Genomic DNA, 19,356 nt, shown 5'->3' with positions numbered 1-19,356 from the left:
ATTTATTTTGACAAAGATATCCTTCTGGGGATTGTTGCTGTCGTTCAATTGCTAAGTTGTGTCTGACTCTGAGATGCCATGGACGGCAGCATGCCAGGCTTCCCTGTCCTTCACTATCTCCAGGAGTTTGCTCAGATTCATGAACATTGACTTGGTGATTACATCCAACCCTCTCAACCTCTGCCATACCCTTCTCCTCCTGCCCTCAATCTTTCCTAGCATCAGGGTCTTTTCCAGTGAGTCAGCTCTTCAAAACAGGTGGTCAAAAGTATTGGAGCTTCACCTTCAGCATCAGTCCTTCCAGTGAATATTCAGGGCTGATTTCCTTTAGGATGAACTGGGCTGATCTCCTTGCTGTCCAAGGGACTCTCAAGAATCTTCTCCTGCACTACAGTTCAAAAACATCAATTCTTCAGTGCTTAGCGTTCTTTATGATCCAACTCTCACATCCGTGCATGACTACTGGAAAAACCATAGCTTTGACTATACAGACCTTTGTTGGCAAAGTGATGTTTCTGTTTTTTTATATGCTATCTAGATTTGTCATAGCTTTCCTTCCAAGGAGCAAATGTCTTTTAAATTTGTGGCTGCAGTCACTGTCCACAGTGATTTTGGAGCCCAAGAAAATAAAATCTGCCACTGTTTCCACTGTTTCCCCATCTGTTTGCCATGAAGTGATGAGACCAGATGCCATGATCTTAGCTTTTTGAATGTTGAGCTTTAAGCCAGCTTTTCACTCTCCTCTTTCACCTTCATCAAGAGGCTCTTCAGTTCCTCTTCACTTTCTGTCATTGTTGCTGTTCAGTCACTAAATCATGTCTGACTCTTTGTAACTTGATGGCCTGCAGCATACCAGGCCTCCTCGTTCCTCACCATCTCTCAGAGTTCACCCAAGTTCATGTCCATTGAATTGGTGATGCCATCCAACCATCTCATCCTCCACTGCCCTCTTCTCCTTTCGCCTATTAACTGCATATCTTAAGTTGTTGATATTCCCCCTGGCAATCTTGATTCTAGCTTGTGAGTCATTCGGCCTGGCATTGCACGTGATATACTTTGCATAGAAGACAAATAAGCAGGGTGACAATGTAGAGCTTTGATGTACTCCTTTCCAAATTGTGAATAAGTCCTTTATTCCGTGTCCAGTTCTATTGCTTCTTGACCTGCGTACAGGTGTCTCAGGAGTTAGGTAAGGTGGTCTGATATTCCAGTCTCTTTAAGAATTTTCCACAGTTTGCTGTGATCCACACAGTCAAAGACTTCAGCGCTGATTTTTTTAGCAACAAATTGCGGTGCTGGAGAAGGCTCCTGAGAGAGTCCCTTGGACTGCAAGCTGATCAAACCTGTCAATTCTAAAGGAAATAAACCCTAAATTAGGTGATTTCCTAGACTTTCTTTGCCAACAAATGCTGGCAATTTGATATCTGGTTTCTCTGCCTTTATCTAAACCTAGCTTGTACATCTGGAAGTCTCAGTTCACATACTGCTAAAACCCAGCTTGAAGGATTTTGAGCATAACCTTGCTAACAGGTGAAATGAACAAAATTTTACAGTAGTTCAAACATTTTTTTTCACATTGCCCTTCTTTGGGATTGGAACGAAAATGGGCCTTTTCCAGTCCTGTAGCAACTACGGAGTTTTCCAGACTTGCTGGGATATTGAGTGCCGCACTTTAACTGTATCATCTTTTGGGAGTTTAAATAGTTCAGTTGGAATTCCATCACTTCCACCCTCTTCGTTCTCAGTAATGCTTCCAAAGGCCCACTTGACTTCACACTCCAGGATATCTGGCTCTAGGTGAGTGACCACACCATTGTGGCTATCTGGTCATTCAGACTTTTTGATGTAGTTCTTCTGCGTATTCTTACAACCTCTTCTTAATGTCTTCAGCTACTCTTATGTCCTTACTGATTCTGTGCTTTATTAGGCTTATCCTTGCATGAAATGTTCCCTTTATATCTCCAATTTTCTTGAAGAGATCTCTAGTCTTTCCCTTTCTACTGTTTTCCTCTAATTTGTTGCATTGTTCACTTAAGAAGGCTTTCTTATCTCTCCTTGCTATTGTCAGGAACTCTGCATATAGTTGGATATAATTTTCCCTTTCTCCCTTGCCTTTTACTTCTGTTCTTTTCTCAACTATTTGTAAGGCCTCCTCAGACAACCACTTTGCCTTCTTGTATTTCTTTTTCTTTGGAATGATTTTGGTCACTGCCTCCTGTACAATGTTTTAAACCTTCGTAACTTGAATATTTACCCAACCTTGACTTTCTTGAAATAAAAACTTATTTGGCTTGGTGTTTTATGCCTTTTTATATTTTGCCACAACAAACTTTCCCAGTGGTTTAGATGGTAAAACATCTGCCTACAATGCGGGAGACCCAGGTTCGACCCCTGGGTTGGGTAGATCCTCTGAAGAAGGAAATGGCAACTCATTCCAGTACTCCTGCCCGGAAAATCCCATGGATGGAGGAGCATGGTAGACTACAGTCCATGGGGTCACAAAGAGTCGGACATGACTGAGTGACTTCACATTCACTTTTCACAATTAGTTTGGTACTATTTTGTGGAGGATGTTTGCATCTATGCTCGTGCTACTGCTGCTAAGCAGCTTCAGTCATGTCTGACTCTGTGTGATCCCATAGATGGCAGCCCACCAGGCTCTGCCATCCCTGGAATTCTCCAGGCAAGAACACTGGAGTGGGTTGCCATGTCCTTCTCCAGTGCACGAAAGTAAAAAGTGAAAGTGAAGTCGCTCAGTCCTGTCCGACTCTTAGCGACCCCATGGACTGCATCCCACAAGGCTCCTCCATCCATGGAATTTTCCAGGCAAGAGTACTGAAGTGGGGTCCATCACCTTCTCTGTTTAACCCATGAATCACTAAGAATTGCAAGTAAGTTCAAGTTTGGGGATATTTTTCTATTACTTTTTTTTTGTAAAAAATGACTTCTTGAATTCCATTATAAATCACAGAATATATTTTAAATGATTTTAGTTCTTTTAAATCTGCGAAGATTTATTTTATGATGAATGATATAGTCTATCTTGAGGAATGTTCAATGTACACTTGAAAAGAATATGTATTCTGCTGTTTAGAGTTGGATATTTCTGTAAATGTTCAATAGACTCAGTTAATTGGTGGTGATGTTTAGTTCTTTTATATCTTTTCTGACATTTTGAATAACTAGTCCCATGTATTTCTGACAGAGCAGTATTGAAGTCTCCGAACATAATTGTATGTTTGTCTGTTTCTCCATTTGATTATGTCAGTTTTACTTCACGTGTTTTGAACATCAAGTGTTAGAAGGTGGGATTTTTTTATTCTTTATTAATTGGTCCTTCATTTATTATATAAAGTCTACTATTATCTTTTAATTTTAATTATTCTGTAGTCTACTTTTCTATTATTAATACAGCAAGCCACATCAATTTTCTTTTTGTATTTTATTTTCAATTAATTTTTATTGGAGTATAGTTTCTTTACAATATTTTGTTAGGTTCTTGTGTACAACAAAGTGAATCAGCTATCTGTCTACGTGTATCCCCTCATTTTTGGATTTCCTTCCCATTTATGTCACCACAGAGCATTGAGTAGAGTTCCTCTTCCTATACGTTAGGTTCTCATTAGTTATCTATTTTATACATAGCATCAATATTATATAAATGTCCATCTCAATCTTCCAGTTCATTCCATCCTCTTTCATTTTTCCTGTGGTTCAGTTCAGTTCAGTCGCTCAGTCATGTCCAACTCTTCGCAACCCCATGAACCACAGCACACCAGACCTCCTGTCCATCACCAAATCCCGGAGTCCACCCAAATCCATGTCCCTTGTGTCGGTGATTCCATCCAGCCATCTCATCCTCTGTCATCCCCGTCTCCTCCTGCCCTCAATCTTTCCCAGCATCAGAGTCTGTCAAATGAGTCAACTCTCCACATCAGGTGGCCAAAGTATTGGAGTTTCAGCTTCAACATCAGTCCCTCCAGTGAACACCCAGAACTGATCTCCTTTAGGATGGACTGGTTGGATCTCCTTGCAGTCCAAGGGACTCTCAAGAGTCTTCTCCAACACCACAGTTCAAAAGCATCAGTTCTTCGGCACTCAGCTTTCTTTATAGTCCAACTCTCATATATGACTATAGGAAAAACCATAGCCTTGACTAGATGGACCTTTGTAGGCAAAGTAATATCTCTGCTTTTTAATCTGTCTAGGTTACATTTTTTATCCACATCTGTGTATCTGCTTCTGCTTTGAAAATAAGATCATCTATACCATTTGTCTAGATTCCACATATATGTGTTAATATATAATATTTGTTTCCTCTTACAGAGGAATGAATAAAGAAGATGTGGTACATATATACAATAGAGTATTACTCAGCCATAAAAAGAAATGAAATTGTGCCATTTGCAGAGAAATGGATGGAACTAGAGACTGTCATACAGAATGAAGTAAGTCAGAAACACACCAATTTTCTTTTGATTACTATTTGCATGGTGTATCTTTTTCTATACATTTAGCCTATGTACATAATTACATTTAAAGTTAGTTTCTTGTAGACTCATATAATTGAGTAATTTTTATCCAATCTGATTATCTCTGTCTTTTAATTGGTGCTATTTTATGTAATTGCTGATATGTTTACATTTAGGGTAATTATTCTAGCACATCTTTTTTCAGTTTTCTCTCATCATTTTATGAACCTCTATTGCCCTTTCCCTGAATTCTTTATATTACAGTCTACTTAGTATCAATATTTTACTGCTTCAAGTACCACATAGAAATCTTATTCAGTCCAGTTCAGTTCAGTCGCTCAGTCGTGTCCGACTCTCCGCAACCCCATGAATCACAGCACGCCAGGCCTCCCTGTCCATCAACAACTCCCGGAGTTCACTCAAACTCATGTCCACAGAATCGGTGACGCCATCCAGCCATCTCATTCTCCGTCGTCCCCTTCTCCTCCCGCCCCCAACCTTTCCCAGCATTAGAGTCTTTTCCAGTGAGTCAACTCGTCGCATGAGGTGGCCAAAGTATTGCAGTTTCAGCTTTAGCATCAGTCCCTCCAATGAACATCCAGGATTGATCTCCTTTAGAATGGACTGGTTGGATCTCCTTGCAGTATAAGGGACTCTCAAGAGTCTTCTCCAACACCACAGTTCAAAAGCATCGATTCTTCGGCGATCAGCCTTCTTCACAGTCCAACTCTCACATCCATACATAACCACGGGAAAAACCATAGCCTTGACTAGACAGACCTTTGTTGGCAAAGTAATGTCTCTGCTTTTTAATATACTATCAAGGTTGGTCATAACTTTCCTTCCAAGGAGAAATCTTATTACTGTAAGATTATATATAATTATAATATATTGATATTATATTATATATAATATTAATATATAACTAATTATATTATATAATATATTATATAATATAATATGTAAATATTAATATTATATATTAACATATGTCCTGTGTGTTTTATATATTAATATATACTATATATCCTCTTCTTGTATTCATATTATATGTACTTATATTGAAAATCAAATATTATAATTTTTATTTTCAAAACCAAATATATTTTAAGAACTCAAAGGATAAGAAGTTCATTATGTTTACTGAGATAGTTAAAATTTCTGTTGTTATTCATTCCTGATGCTGAAGTTTACTTCTGATATCAGTGTCTTTTTGTCTTAAGAACATCCTTTTACAGATCTTTTAGAACAGGTGAGTTAAAAATACATTCTCATAGTTTCCCTTTATCTGAAAATGAGAATATATTTATATTACCTTAATTCCTAATATTTTCACGGGACATAAAATTCTGGTTGACAGGTGTTTTAGCACTTTTAAATGTAAACTGCTTTCCAGAAATATTGTATATATTTACAGCCACACTAACAGTATATATAAGTGTCTATCTAGCATTATCCTCCAAGATATAGAATATACATATATGTGCATATTCTATTTTGGAAAATAGTATTTCAGTTACTAGTATTTGTACTACATTTGAGTTAGGGTTTCTGTCTATAGACTATTTTTAATTTTTATTGAGTTATCTTTTCGTGTACTTTGGCAAATTTTTTTACTTATTTTACTTGGATGTTAATCTTTTTACCTATCAATCTATCTGTACAACCCTTCATCTGCCATATTTGCTGCAAATTTTATCCCAGCTCCTTTGAGGAATAATTTACATAAAATTAACAAATTTTAAGTGTAAAAAATAAATAAATGTTGTGACATTTCTTCTCAGTCTCTATGGCTTTTGATAAGAAATCCTCATTGAAGCATTGTTTCCCTGCAAATAACGCCCTGATTTTCTCTTGTTGATTTTGATTAGTTTTTCTTTTATTTTAAGCTAAAGCTAAAGTTTAATTGTGATGTGGTTGGGCATGAATTTCTTTGGGGTTATTCTGTTTGGAATTTGCTAAACTTCTTGAATGTCTAGGTTTATGTCCTTTACTAAAGGACATGGAAAGTTTTCAGGAATTATTTCTTCAAATATTTACTCACCACTGTACACTTTGTCTTATGTCTCCCTTTAATGACACGAATATTTGACTTTTGTTGTCTCACATGTCCCTGAGCTTTTGTTAATTTTTTCAATAATTTGTCTCTCTATTGTTCATATTGGGTAATGATGTTATTATGGACTAAATGTTTTTGTCAGTGGGAAAGATCCAATAGGTATACTTACTCTGGCTTTTCCAGAATCATAACCCTTCAGAATTCATTCTTTGTGTCTTCAATGTTATTCTTCTGTCTCTTCAGTAGTTAGTTATAATAGGATACCTGATGAAAGTAAACTTTTTCAATTGCCATTTTCCTTTTCCATTAAGGTTTCCACAAATTCATGAGCACCCACAAACAATTCATGCATGACGACACATTACACTAGTGTAAAATTACAGAAAATTAAAAAATAGTTGCTATAAAGTATATATGAATTTTCAATTATATTACTTCTCTTAGCTTATAAAATAAATGTTTATGTGGCTTATAAGTAATATGACCTGGCAAGTTTTGAATGCACTATCAATACTAGTAATGCACTAAGTTGACTACTATATTGAAAACTCAGAAATTTCATTGACTTTTATTAAAGTCAGGTTTCAATCCAGAACTATATAAAATCCAAGAAAAGCAAAAAGATTCTAAAGTTACCTTCCACGAGCTTCAAATTAAACAGCTAGAATCCAGAGACTATAGAATATATCTCAGGGAGTTTTTTTGTTTGTTTTTTGTTTTTTATCCAAATGGCTTGAATTTAATCTCTTTTTGCCACCATGAGGATAATATGAAATGGGTTCAATTGTTAAAGAGACCTGCTCTTGTCAGGCTGCCAGCTACTTCTTTTCCTTTGGAAATAACAAGATACAGTTTAAACAAATGAAAGTGCTGCCCATGATAAATTTATAATACTACATGGTTAATGTTAAAAATGCTTCATAATCACAAATAAAAAGCTAAAACTATAGCAGCTTTTTGGTTGGACTTTTTTGTGTATATTTTGCCAGTTCAATAATTACTACAAGAATGCATTTTCCTAGTTGTAGATATTTTGGCTGAAACTGACTGTATTAATTATTGAAATGCAACATTATAAAAACTTGGTTTGTGGCTATAGAGCCCATTATTCCTTTCCAATGTACATGATCTTTTATACCATTTCTGCTTTATATTCATTTGGCTTAAAGAAATATCTATTCTAAAATTCTAAATAATTTACACTAAAATCAATTAGCTCATATTTCTGAAGCTGGAAAGAATTTTAGGATCATGTAATCACATTGCTCCCATTTAAGAGGTGAGACTTCTCAGACTCTGAGATTCAGGTGACAGTAAGTAAAAGTCTGAGGCCCAAGTCCCTAAATCTGGTCTTTGTATTCTTTTTACAACAAGAAAGTGATTTTGTGAGTCTCCTCTCCCTTTGAAAACAGTGAACATACATGTAAAAATTTGCTGAAATTTTAGAGATTCACTAAATACTCACAGTTGCCATGAGAGTCTCTAAATTAGGAACCCCTGTATAGGGACAATTAACTAGTCATCTTGATGAAGAGAAATGGGTCTATAATATATCTTATAGTAAAATAACTTCCAGGGGAATTAAAATTTTCAATATAAAAAGAGAAATTTAATATTCTGGAATAAAACACAGAAGAATAATTCCATTTCCTTGAAATGAGAGTTGATTCTAAAAGTAACTCAAAAATCTACCAAGAAGTAAACGGTAGTAAACATGACTATGGAAATACCTGCAAGTAACATTGAAAGACAAAATTTAAAACCTGTTTAATACTACATATTTTAAGGCCTAAGCTTGTGTGGTGACTGTAATGGCTTCCCAGCGAAGTTCATGCCCTAATCTCCAGAATCTATAAATATGTTGTGTTATATGTCAAAGAGAATTTGCAGATGTTGTGGTGTTAAGTTGCTAAATTTGTGGCAACTTGTTACAGCCATGATAGAAAACTAATTGAGCAACGTAGTATTTGAGAGTACCTACAGAGTCAGACACGAATGAGCAACTGAACTGAACTGATAGATATAACATGGGCTTCCCTGGTAGCTCAGCTGCTAAAGAATCTGCCGGCAATGCAGGAGACCCCAGTTCGAGTCCTGGTTTGGGAAGATCTGCTGAAGAAGGGATAGGCTACTCACTCCAGTATTCTTGGCTCAGACAGTAAAGAATCCATCTGCAATGCAAGAGACCTTGGTTCAATCCGTGGGTTGGGAAGATTCCCCTGGAGGAGGGCATGGCAACCCACTCTAGTATTCTTGCCTGGAGAATTCCCATGGACAGAGGAGTCTGGCAGGCTGCAGCCCATAGGGTCACAAAGAGTTGGACACAACTGAGTGACTAAGCACAACAGATAGATATATTAAATAATTTTTGCGGAGTGTTTTTCATTCAAGCTTTGCTTACTACTGTCCCAGTAAAAAAAAAAAACACATAAATGGCCATAAAGAGAAACGTGTTAAATAAATTGGGCTATGCATATATAATAGAATAACACTCAGCTATAAAGAATGAAAAAGCTTTTCATCCCTGTGAAAAGATATCCAAGATATACCATTAAATAAAATGCAAGTGCAGTACCATGTGTATAAAGGAGAGAAAAAAATTTAATCTATTTATATTTTTTAATTGTTACATAAAATCCTTTGGGGGGGATATAGAAGAAAGCAATAACCATGACTACCTATTTGTAGTGGGGAAAAGAAGAAAGTGGGTAGCTGGAGTTCCCAGATGGAAGATTACACTAGACATATTTAATAATTTGTAGTCCTGCCAATCGGAGAAGGCAATGGCAAGCCACTCCAGTACTCTTGCCTAGAAAATCCCACGGATGGAGGAGCCTGGTAGGCTGCAGTCCGTGGGATCACTAAGGGTCGGACACGACTGAGCGACTTCACTTTCACACATTCGAGAAGGAAATGGCAACCCACTCCAGTGTTCTTGCCTGGAGAATCCCAGGGAAGGGGGAGCCTGGTGGGCTTCTGTCTATGGGGTCACACAGAGTCGGACACGACTGAAGTGACTTAGCAGCAGCAGCAGTCCTGCCAATGCATTGCCTTTCTAATATATAGATAGGTAATACACAATAATGATGTTGAAGATAGATAGCTATATAGATAGTATATTTAAATTACATATATCATAGTATGTTTACATTTCTCCTGTACTATTCTGGGCTTCATTTCATATATGTGATTGCCTATTGGTGTGATTTATCAATAAGGACAAAATATTGCTTGTTTTAAGGAAGGAAGAAGAAAAGAGAAGAATGAGAGAAAGGAAAAAAAAACTTTTAAATTTGTCATTTATACTTTATGTCTCTTATTGGTAAATAAAATATTTGCTTTGTTTTTCCCAATTTCATTGGAGCTGAAATATAAATACACCCTGAGAAGATAGCATAAATACTTCTCAGTATATCATATGAAGAGATGCAACATAAAGTTTCATGACACACTATATACTTTCAAAGGGGAGAGGAGGACTAGAAAAGAAAATGACAACTATTTAATAAAGGTCAAATACTGAAAAGGATACCAAAGACAAACCACTTTCATAATAGCTAGTCCCTTCCCTCCCTCAACGTTTAGCATCTCAAACCTTTCTTTGATCATCACTCTGAAAGGAAAGTCTCTCTCCTCATATCAGGAAACATATTCAATGGCATAAATCCTGAAAGTTAAAGCAGACTTTCCCAATATGCATAGAGTACAAAACTGAGGCCAAGGAAACAGCAGAAATCCAAGCCTTTCAGTTCTCTGCAAGATTTTTAGAGGATCCCTGCCTGATGCAGGTCTGGCTGGCGGCTAAGAGCACAAGCAAAGACATGGGAAGGGTAGCTCTGGATAAATCTGTGGCCTTTTCAAAATCACTGCGGATGCTGATTGCAGCCATGAAATTAAAAAGCACTTACTCCTTGGAAGGAAAGTTATGACCAACCTAGACAGCATATTAAAAAGCAGAGACATTACTTTGCCAACCAAGGTCCGTCTAGTCAAGGCTATGGTTTTTCCAGTGGTCATGTATGGATGTGAGAGTTGGACTGTGAAGAAAGCTGATCACCAAAGAATTGATGCTTTTGAACTGTGGTGTTGGAGAAGACTCTTGAGAGTCCCTTGGACTGAAAGGAGATCCAACGTCCATTCTAAAGGAGATCAATCCTGGGTGTTCATTGGAAGGACTGATGTTAAAGCTGAATCTCCAATACTTTGGCCACCTCATGGAAAGAGTTGACTCACTGGAAAGACTCTGATGTTGGGAGGGATTGGGGGCAGAAGAAGAAGGGGAGGACAGAGAATGAGATGGCTGGATGGCATCACCGACTTGATTGACATGAGTTTGAGTGAACTCCAGGAGTTGGTGATGGACAGGGAGGCCTGCCGTGCTGTGATTCATGGGGTCGCAAAGAGTCGGACACAACTGAGTGACTGAACTGAACTGAGGGAATTATTTAGAATAAGATTGAACAGGTGATATCAAGCAACATTTGGAGGGTCTTGAAAGCTAAATAATGCTAACTAAGCAATCAGGCACCTTGAAAGGTTGTTCAGAAAAGAGTGACAAGTCAGAGATATGTTTCAGAGATTAACCTGGCAATATGTAGAAGGTGGATGGGATGGGGAAGACAAGAGGCCAGAAAGTTTGTAGGCAGAAGCATGAGAAATTCTAAATTTATTTTAGCCTTCTAAAAATTAGTGAGGATCCTTTGCACTTACATTACTTACTGCTAAATCTGATTAAATTCCAGAAGCATTTTTAAAAGAGGAAGTATGGGAAGTGAAGTTAGAAGCTAGGGCCAAAGGCAAGTATCTGCAATTTTTCAAAAAATCATTTCTTAAGGGTCATTCAGTTAATTTAAGAAACTCTGATGGCTCCAAAGCTAAAACTCTGAAATTTTTTATGTGTCATTTCTAAGGTGTAATTGCATAAGACATTGCTAAAATAGTAATGAAAGAATTTTAGAGCATCCATCAAAGGACATCGAATGTGAAATAAACAGTGTTGGTTGTGAGTCAGGGGATTGCCGTGTAGCACATTAAACAGCACTGCCCTCTGCAGTTAAATGTGTTCTACTATCTGATTCCTGTGAAGCTTGGTAAAAACCCTTGTTTAAAACCACTCAAATATTTTGTCATTTCATGTACGATACCCAGGCAATGATCACACAACCAAAGTCTCCAAGTGGATTCCTGCAGAAAGAATTATTTGTAATGATGGAAAGTAGGATTTCACTATGAGAAATCATAGACCTGAGCAGAGACACAAAAGATAGAGTCCCTATCATGGAAGTAATAACCTACCAGTTAGAGAAATAAGATACAGTACAAAATTCAACTGAGTATTAATGTAAGTGGGAGAGAACTGGGAGCTACCATTCAAGCAAGCTTCCTATGACTCACACTGTGGTAGATATGTGACTCTCACCTCATTTAATTCTGAAAACAAAGGCTAGAGTAAGTGTTGTCATCTCCAACTTACTAGTGAGCAAACTGCCTCAGAGTACAGGTCCACACAGTTTGTTTAGTACTGAAGCCAGGATTCCAATCTACATCTTCACATTTCCAAAGCCTACACTCTAATATAATGCTTTAATCCATAATAGAAAGAAACGCATACACAAACACACATTTTCCTAGATTTCAGAGAATGAAGATTATTGTTCTTGAACGAAGAATCCATGGAGTATTAAACTATTACCTGAACAAAGAGTGGAATTGGAGGAACCAATACAAACATTCTAAGTAGATAGTAAGAATTTGATAATAAGCATAGCACTTCTGAAGAGAATGAGATTAGTCCAGAGTAGGAAATATTTTATGTTGAGAGGTAGGGAGAGAAGAAGATAAAATCAGATTATGGAGGCCTAGAAAAGCTATATAGAGAAAATTTGAATTTTTTCAATAAAGAACAGGAAAGGGTTTAAATGACATTTGTGTTTAAGATTAGAATAATGATGAGTAGTGGCAAAATAATTGTCTGAAGAAGCCTTACAAATAGCTGAGAAAAGAGAAGCTAAAAGCAAAGAGAAAAGGAAAGATATTCCCATCTGAATGCAGCATGCCAAAAAATACCAAGGAAAAATAGGAAAGCCTTCCTCAGTGATCAATGTAAAGAAATAGAAGAAAACAATAGAATAGGAAAGACTAGAGATCTCTTCAAGAATATTAGAGATACCAAAGGAACATTTCGTGCTAATGAAGTGTAGTCTCTCAGTCGTGTCCGATTCTTTGCGACCCTGTGGACTGTTAGCCTACCAGGCCCTTCCATCCATGGAATTTTCCAGGCAAGAGTACTGGAGTGGGTTGCCAGTTCAGTTCAGTTCAGTTGCTCAGTTGTGTCCGACTCTTTGCTTAGATGGGCACAATAAAGGACAGAAATGGTATGGACCTAACAGAAGCAGAGATATTAAGAAAAGGTGACAAAAACACAAAGAACTATACAAAAAAGATCTTCATGACCCAGATAAACATGATGGTGTGATCATCCACCTAAAACCAGACATCCTGGAATGCAAAGTCAAGTGGGCCATACGAAGCATCATTCCGAACAAAGCTAGTGGAGGTGATGGAATTCCAGTTGAGCTATTTCAAATCCTACAAGATGATGCTGTTAAAGTGCTGCACTCAATATGCCAGCAAATTGGAAAACTCAGCAGTGACCACAGGACTGGAAAAGGTCAGTTTTCATTCCAATCCCAAAGAAAGGCAATGCCAAAGAATGTTCAAACTGCCACACAATTGCTCTCATCTCCCATGCTAGCAAAGTAATGCTCAAAATTCTCCAAGTGAGACTTCAACAGTATGTGAACTGAGAATTTCCAGATGTTCAAGATTGATTTACAAAAGACAGAGGAAACAGAGATCAAACTGCCAACATCTGCTGGATCATAGAGTTCAAGAAAAACATCTTCTGCTTTATTGACTATGCCAAAGCCTTTGACTGTGTGTATCACAACAAACTGAGGAAAACTCTTAAAGAGATGGGAATACCAGACCACCTGACCTGCCTCCTGAGAAATCTGTATGCAGGTCAATAAACAAGAGTTAGAACCAGTCATGGAACAATGGACTGGTTCCAAACTGGGAAAGGAGTATGTCAAGGCTGTATATTGTCATCCTGCTTATTTAACTTCAGTGCAGAGTACATCATGTGAAATGCTGGGCTAGATGAATCACAGCTGAAATCAAAATTTCTGGGAGAAATATCAACAACCTCAGATATGCAGATGACACCACACTTATAGCAGAAAGTTAAGAAGAACTAAAGAGCTTCTTGATGAAAGTGAAAGAGGAGAGTGAAAAAGCTGGCTTAAAATTCAACATTCAGAAAACTAAGGTCATGACATCAAATCCCATCTCTTCATGGCAAATAGTTGGGGAACAATGGAAACAGTGAAAGCTTATTTTCTTGAGTTCCAAAATTACTGCAGATGGTGACTTCAGCCATGAAATTAAAAGATGCTTGTTCCTTGGAAGAAAAGCTATGACTAACCTAGACAGCATATTAAAAAGCAGAAACATTACTTTGCCAACAAAGTTCCATAAGTCTAAGCTATGGTTTTTCCAGTAGTTATGTTTGGATCTAAGAGTTGAACCATAAAGAAAGCTCAGTGCTGAAGAATTAATGCTTTTGAAATGTGGTGTTGGAGAAGACTCTTGGGAGTCCCTTGGACTGCAAAGAGATCCAACTAGTCCATCCTAAAGGAAACCAGTCCTGAATATTCACTGGAAGGACTAATGTTGAACCTGAAATTCTAATACTTTGGCCACCTGATGCAAAGAACTGACTCATTTGAAAAGACCCTGTTGCTGTTGCTGGGAAAGATTGAAGGCAGGAGGAGAAGTGAACGACAGGGGATGAGATGGTTGGATGGCATCATTGACTCAGTGGACATGAGTTTGAGCAAGCTCTGGGAGATGACAAAGGACAGGGAAGCCTGGCGTGCTGTAGCCCATAGGGTCACAAAAAGTCGGACATGTCTGAGCAACTAAACTGAACTGAATGAAGGTTAATAGGAATCAGTTTATGGAAAGAATAAGGAAAGACCAGGTACAAGGACTAATTAGAAGATTTTTACCACAATACAATGTGGATTATATAAAAATCCATGACTGAAGAAACAATAAAGTAGGATTAAATACCAAAGCCAACACGGTTAAGAAAAAGCTTTGTTTTATGCTTCTATGATTTGGATAGCAATGAAGTAAATTGAGAAAAATAAGATTTTATTGAATTCTTGATAGAGAACAGAATTTTAATTTTGAGTAGTTAAATAGGTCTTTTTAGAGAGCAAAGATGTTTTCCTCTTCCCTAATTTCTGGGCCAATGAACCCAATGATCATCCTTTGGTACAAAACTGTAAGCAAATCCAAGCCAGATTAATTCCTTGGGCCTAAAAATGTGTATCTTATTTTCATTTCTTCCTTTTACCATCAATTTCAGAATGCTGGCACTTATAGCCCCAGTTTCATCATTTGGTAAAATGAGTTTTCAGGATAAATCATCTCAGAGATTCTTCCTGCTATATCTGAAATTTAAGCAAACAAACAAAAACCATCTCAGTGTCTTGCCATCTTAGTAGCACAGGACAGCATGATTTATGCAGGTATACTCAGCACCGTCAATTTTTTAATAAACTATGTTTACCAGCTCAGCTTATATCACTATACCTGGGAAAGGTAAACAGTAAAGAATTAGTCAGATAAAAGGAAAGAAAAGATGAAACAAGATATGTATTTTGCAGGACACTACAGAAAAACCCAAATGAACTTTCTGGCTAATCCAATATATGAAAGATTTTGTTAAGACTTAATTTTGTGTAGATACTTCATAAGAGAATTTTGCCAGCCTCCTTGATTTTTAAGGTTTGTTGGTATCATTTTAAAAGAAATCTCTTACAGAGAAAATGTAAGCTTCATCTCTTATTGCAATTCTTCTAAGTCATACTTAGAATGGAATACTAACATGATTGATTAGTAATGTCTGTCAGGTGTAAGGTTAGAAATTAATGTCAGTGACTGATGTCAGATCAGTATATATTCTGATCCCTGAGCAATATTTATACATTCTAATTAAAAATTATTTTTTAAATGCTACCAATCTTAATACAAGAGGTCAAATCTTTTTTATTTCTTAGTTTAATATTGAGTTTCTAAGTTTTATAATATCTAGATCTTTTCTTCTTTGTTTTTATAGCCGTATTTGCTATCCTAAAAGTAATACTTTCTCCAGTATAGAAAACATTGTTAATAAAAAGAGATTTAATTCTGAAAGCAATTGCAATCTTCAAAGCCAAATGATGTTTCTGATTATGTGTTAACTTTATTTACATATTTTAGAGTATTTTCCATTAGCATGGAATACAATTGAAACTTTCAATCAGCATTATTTCTTTAGAGTCTTTTAACATTATTGTCTTTAATGTGTTTATCTTTGTAGGATTCATCCTTCTATTATAAGTTATAGTAATATAGAGAATTCTGGTATTAATATAACAAAAATCTAGATTTATGAAGTATGTCCAGCAGTAAGGGACATTCTTACATAAAAGTTTAATTTTTATCAGCCCAAGAATCTGCCTTTTTAAGCTGGACACAAAATAAAATTTATTGCATAAAGTACGGTCTAATTGGGTATTCAGCATGAATAACTTCATTAAGACTTCAGCATAAAGACATTATTTTCAAGCAAGGTTAGAGGGCTAAATTAAGTAACAAAGAAACTGATTAACTGGAAATAGTCTTCATAATTTACTTTAATCATAATCATTTTTAATAAAAACAACCAATCAACAGGATTAATTCCTCATAATCAATGGGGTTGGGAAAGAAAGCTTATTAGGTGGTCAGGAATATAGTGACAACTTTTAAGTAATTATTCAGTAACTATTTATTCATTACTAACTATATGCATGATACTGTGGAGAATACAAATATAGATAAAACACAGTACTTATCTTCAAGGGACTTAAAGTTGTAGCTGCTGCGGCTGCTGCTAAGTCACTCCAGTCGTGTCCAACTCTGTGCAACCCCATAGATGGCAGCCCACCAGGCTCCGCAATCCCTGGGATTCTCCAGGCAAGAACACTGGAGTGGGTTGCCGTTTCCTTCAGAGGCCATAAAATTTGAAAATGAATACTGTTTATAACTTTCTACTTAGGTGAATAGTGCCAAAATTTGGTACAGCTATAGGATTTCTGAGAGCAGTTACAAAATGCTTCATGAGAAGTTGCTCTTGAAAAGTTCAGAAGCATGGATAGAATTTTGTTGTGGGAAAATGAAGGAAAAGGACCTCCAGATAGAAATAAAATTATATACAAGGGTGCATAAGCAGGAAAATGTTCCAAAGATCAAGGAATTAATTTGGTGGAGCCTATAATTAATGAGAGTGTGGCGAAAGGTAATTCCATAAAGATAGTTTTGATGCAGATTATGATGGATGTTTTAAACAAATAAACTTAGTCTTATTTAAGAGACACTAGGGAGATGGTAAAAGATTTTGAGTAATGGAGTTTCAGTGATCATAATTGTGCTTGAAGGTAATGTCACAGTTAGGTGGCAGAAATACAAGAAGCAGAGACTTCTACTGAGAAGCTACTGTAAGAGTTTGAAGGAGAGAAAATGAGGGTGTGAGTTAGGAAAATGTCATGTGAAAACTGAAGAGAATATAATTTCACCATGTGTCACTATCAATAACAAAAATTAATTGTCTATTAGCACTCTTTAGCTTTTCACCTGGAGGGCTTTATGACGCACTAACCCTGGGAGAAGGCAATGGCACGCCACTCCAGTACTCTTGCCTAGAAAATCCCATGGATGGAGGAGCCTGGTAGGCTGCAGTCCGTGGGGTCTCTAAGGGTCGGACACGACTGAGTGACTTCACTTTCATTTTTCACTTTCACACTTTGGAGAAGGAAATGGCAACCCACTCCAGTGTTCTTGCCTGGAGAATCCCAGGGACGGGGGAGCCTGGTGGGCTTCCGTCTATGGGGTCACAAAGAGTCGGACACGACTGAAGTGACTTAGCAGCAGTAGCTTAGCAGCAGGCAGAACTAAGATATGACCCTCAAGATTCCTGCCTTTGGGATGCACAAGCTCTTTATAATCCCCAGGACTTGAACGTTTGATGGGAAAGTCACTCCTGTGATTAGATAATAATATGGCACAGTTGACTCTAAGAATGAGAAATTTGGTGGACATGACCACCAGGTACTCTTTTAAGGATTTGAGTCCTAAAAAGTGACTGTGCTATTCCTGAAGAAAGAGTCAAATGTGACAGATTTGATCCTACAGAGAATCACCATTTCCAGGCATGAAGATTTAGAGGGCCTGTGGCAATGAATGTGGGTGATTCTAAGACCTGAGGGCGACCCCCGACTGTAGCCAAAGGAAATAGCCAAAGGTTGTCCTACAACCGCAGTCCTACAACCTCAGTTCTACAACCACAAGGAACTGAACTGGGTCATCAACTTGAATGAGCTTGGACATGGATTCTTACTCAGTTTCTAGAAAGGAGTACAACCAAAACCTTTTTTCAATCTGAGTAGAAAATTCACCCACACCATGCCTGGACTTCTGACACAATAAATAATTGCTTGTCTAAGCCAGGCCTTGGAGAAGGCAATGGCAAGCCACTCCAGTACTCTTGCCTAGAAAATCCCATGGATGGAAGAGCCTGGTAGGCTGCAGTCCATGGGGTCGCTAAGGGTCAGACACAACTGAGCGACTTCGCTTTCACTTTTCACTTTCCACTTTCACACATTGGAGAAGGAAATGGCAACCCACTCCAGTGTTCTTGCCTGGAGAATCCCAGGGATGGGGGAGCCTGGTGGGCTTCTGTCTATGGGGTCACACAGAGTCGGACACGACTGAAGTGACTTAGCAGCAGCAGCAGCAGCAAGCCAGGCCTGGCGTGCTGTGATTCATGGGGTCACAAAGAGTCGGACACGACTGAGCGACTGAACTGAACTGAAGCCACTAAATAGGGGCTTCCCAGGTAGTGCAGTGGTAAAGAATCTGCCTGCCAAGCAGGAGACTCAGGTTCAGTCCCTGGGGTGGGAAGATCTCCTGGAAAAGGAAATGGTAACCCATTCCAGTGTTCTTGCCTGGGAATTCTCATGGACAAAGGAGCCTGGTGGGATACAGTCCATGGAATCACTAAAGGTCAAACATGACTTAGTGAACAACAACAGCAAGGCAACAAAATGCATGATATATTTTAATGCATTAGCAAACTAAAGTAATCTCAGAAATAATGAAAACGTCTCATAATGTGAACTAGAAAATGTTTTATATTGAGGGAAGCTAGAAACAAGTATCAGTGTAAAGTAGAAAAATCTTGACCTAGACATTGTGAAAATCATCACCTCTTTGTAATGCACTATAAAATAAGAATTTATCTATCTGCTTCAATGCTTTCATCCTCCTTTCCTTAAAAACAAAAAGACTTTTTCTTAAGTTCATTTAGCTGCTCTTATGGGAGTCATTGGAACTTGATGTGGATTTACAGTCAAACCTAAACAAAGTTGTGAAGTATGCTATATTGTCTTTTGTGTATTCCCCTCATTTTTATCTAAATTATGGTCCCTAGATTCCCTAAGGGCTGTGACTCAACAGGCTTGAGCATCACCATAATGTGATACCTGTGACAGAACCCTGGGACCTGAATTTCTTCCTATGATCCCCTAACAGATTTGGTATATGTTTTGCTGTTTCCATTTTCACAGCTCATAGATAGATTATACATATCTATGCTAAAACATGAATGTGTCAGTCTTCAAAAACACGTATCTGCAACTAGAGCTTTTTGAGAGAACAACTTTCACTAGGGAG

Source organism: Moschus berezovskii, chromosome 8, assembly GCF_049115385.1.
Source record: "Moschus berezovskii isolate FMDL1 chromosome 8, NW_MosBer_1.0, whole genome shotgun sequence".
NCBI classification, from domain to species: domain Eukaryota; kingdom Metazoa; phylum Chordata; class Mammalia; order Artiodactyla; family Moschidae; genus Moschus; species Moschus berezovskii.
Note: the sequence above shows the minus strand (reverse complement) of the source record.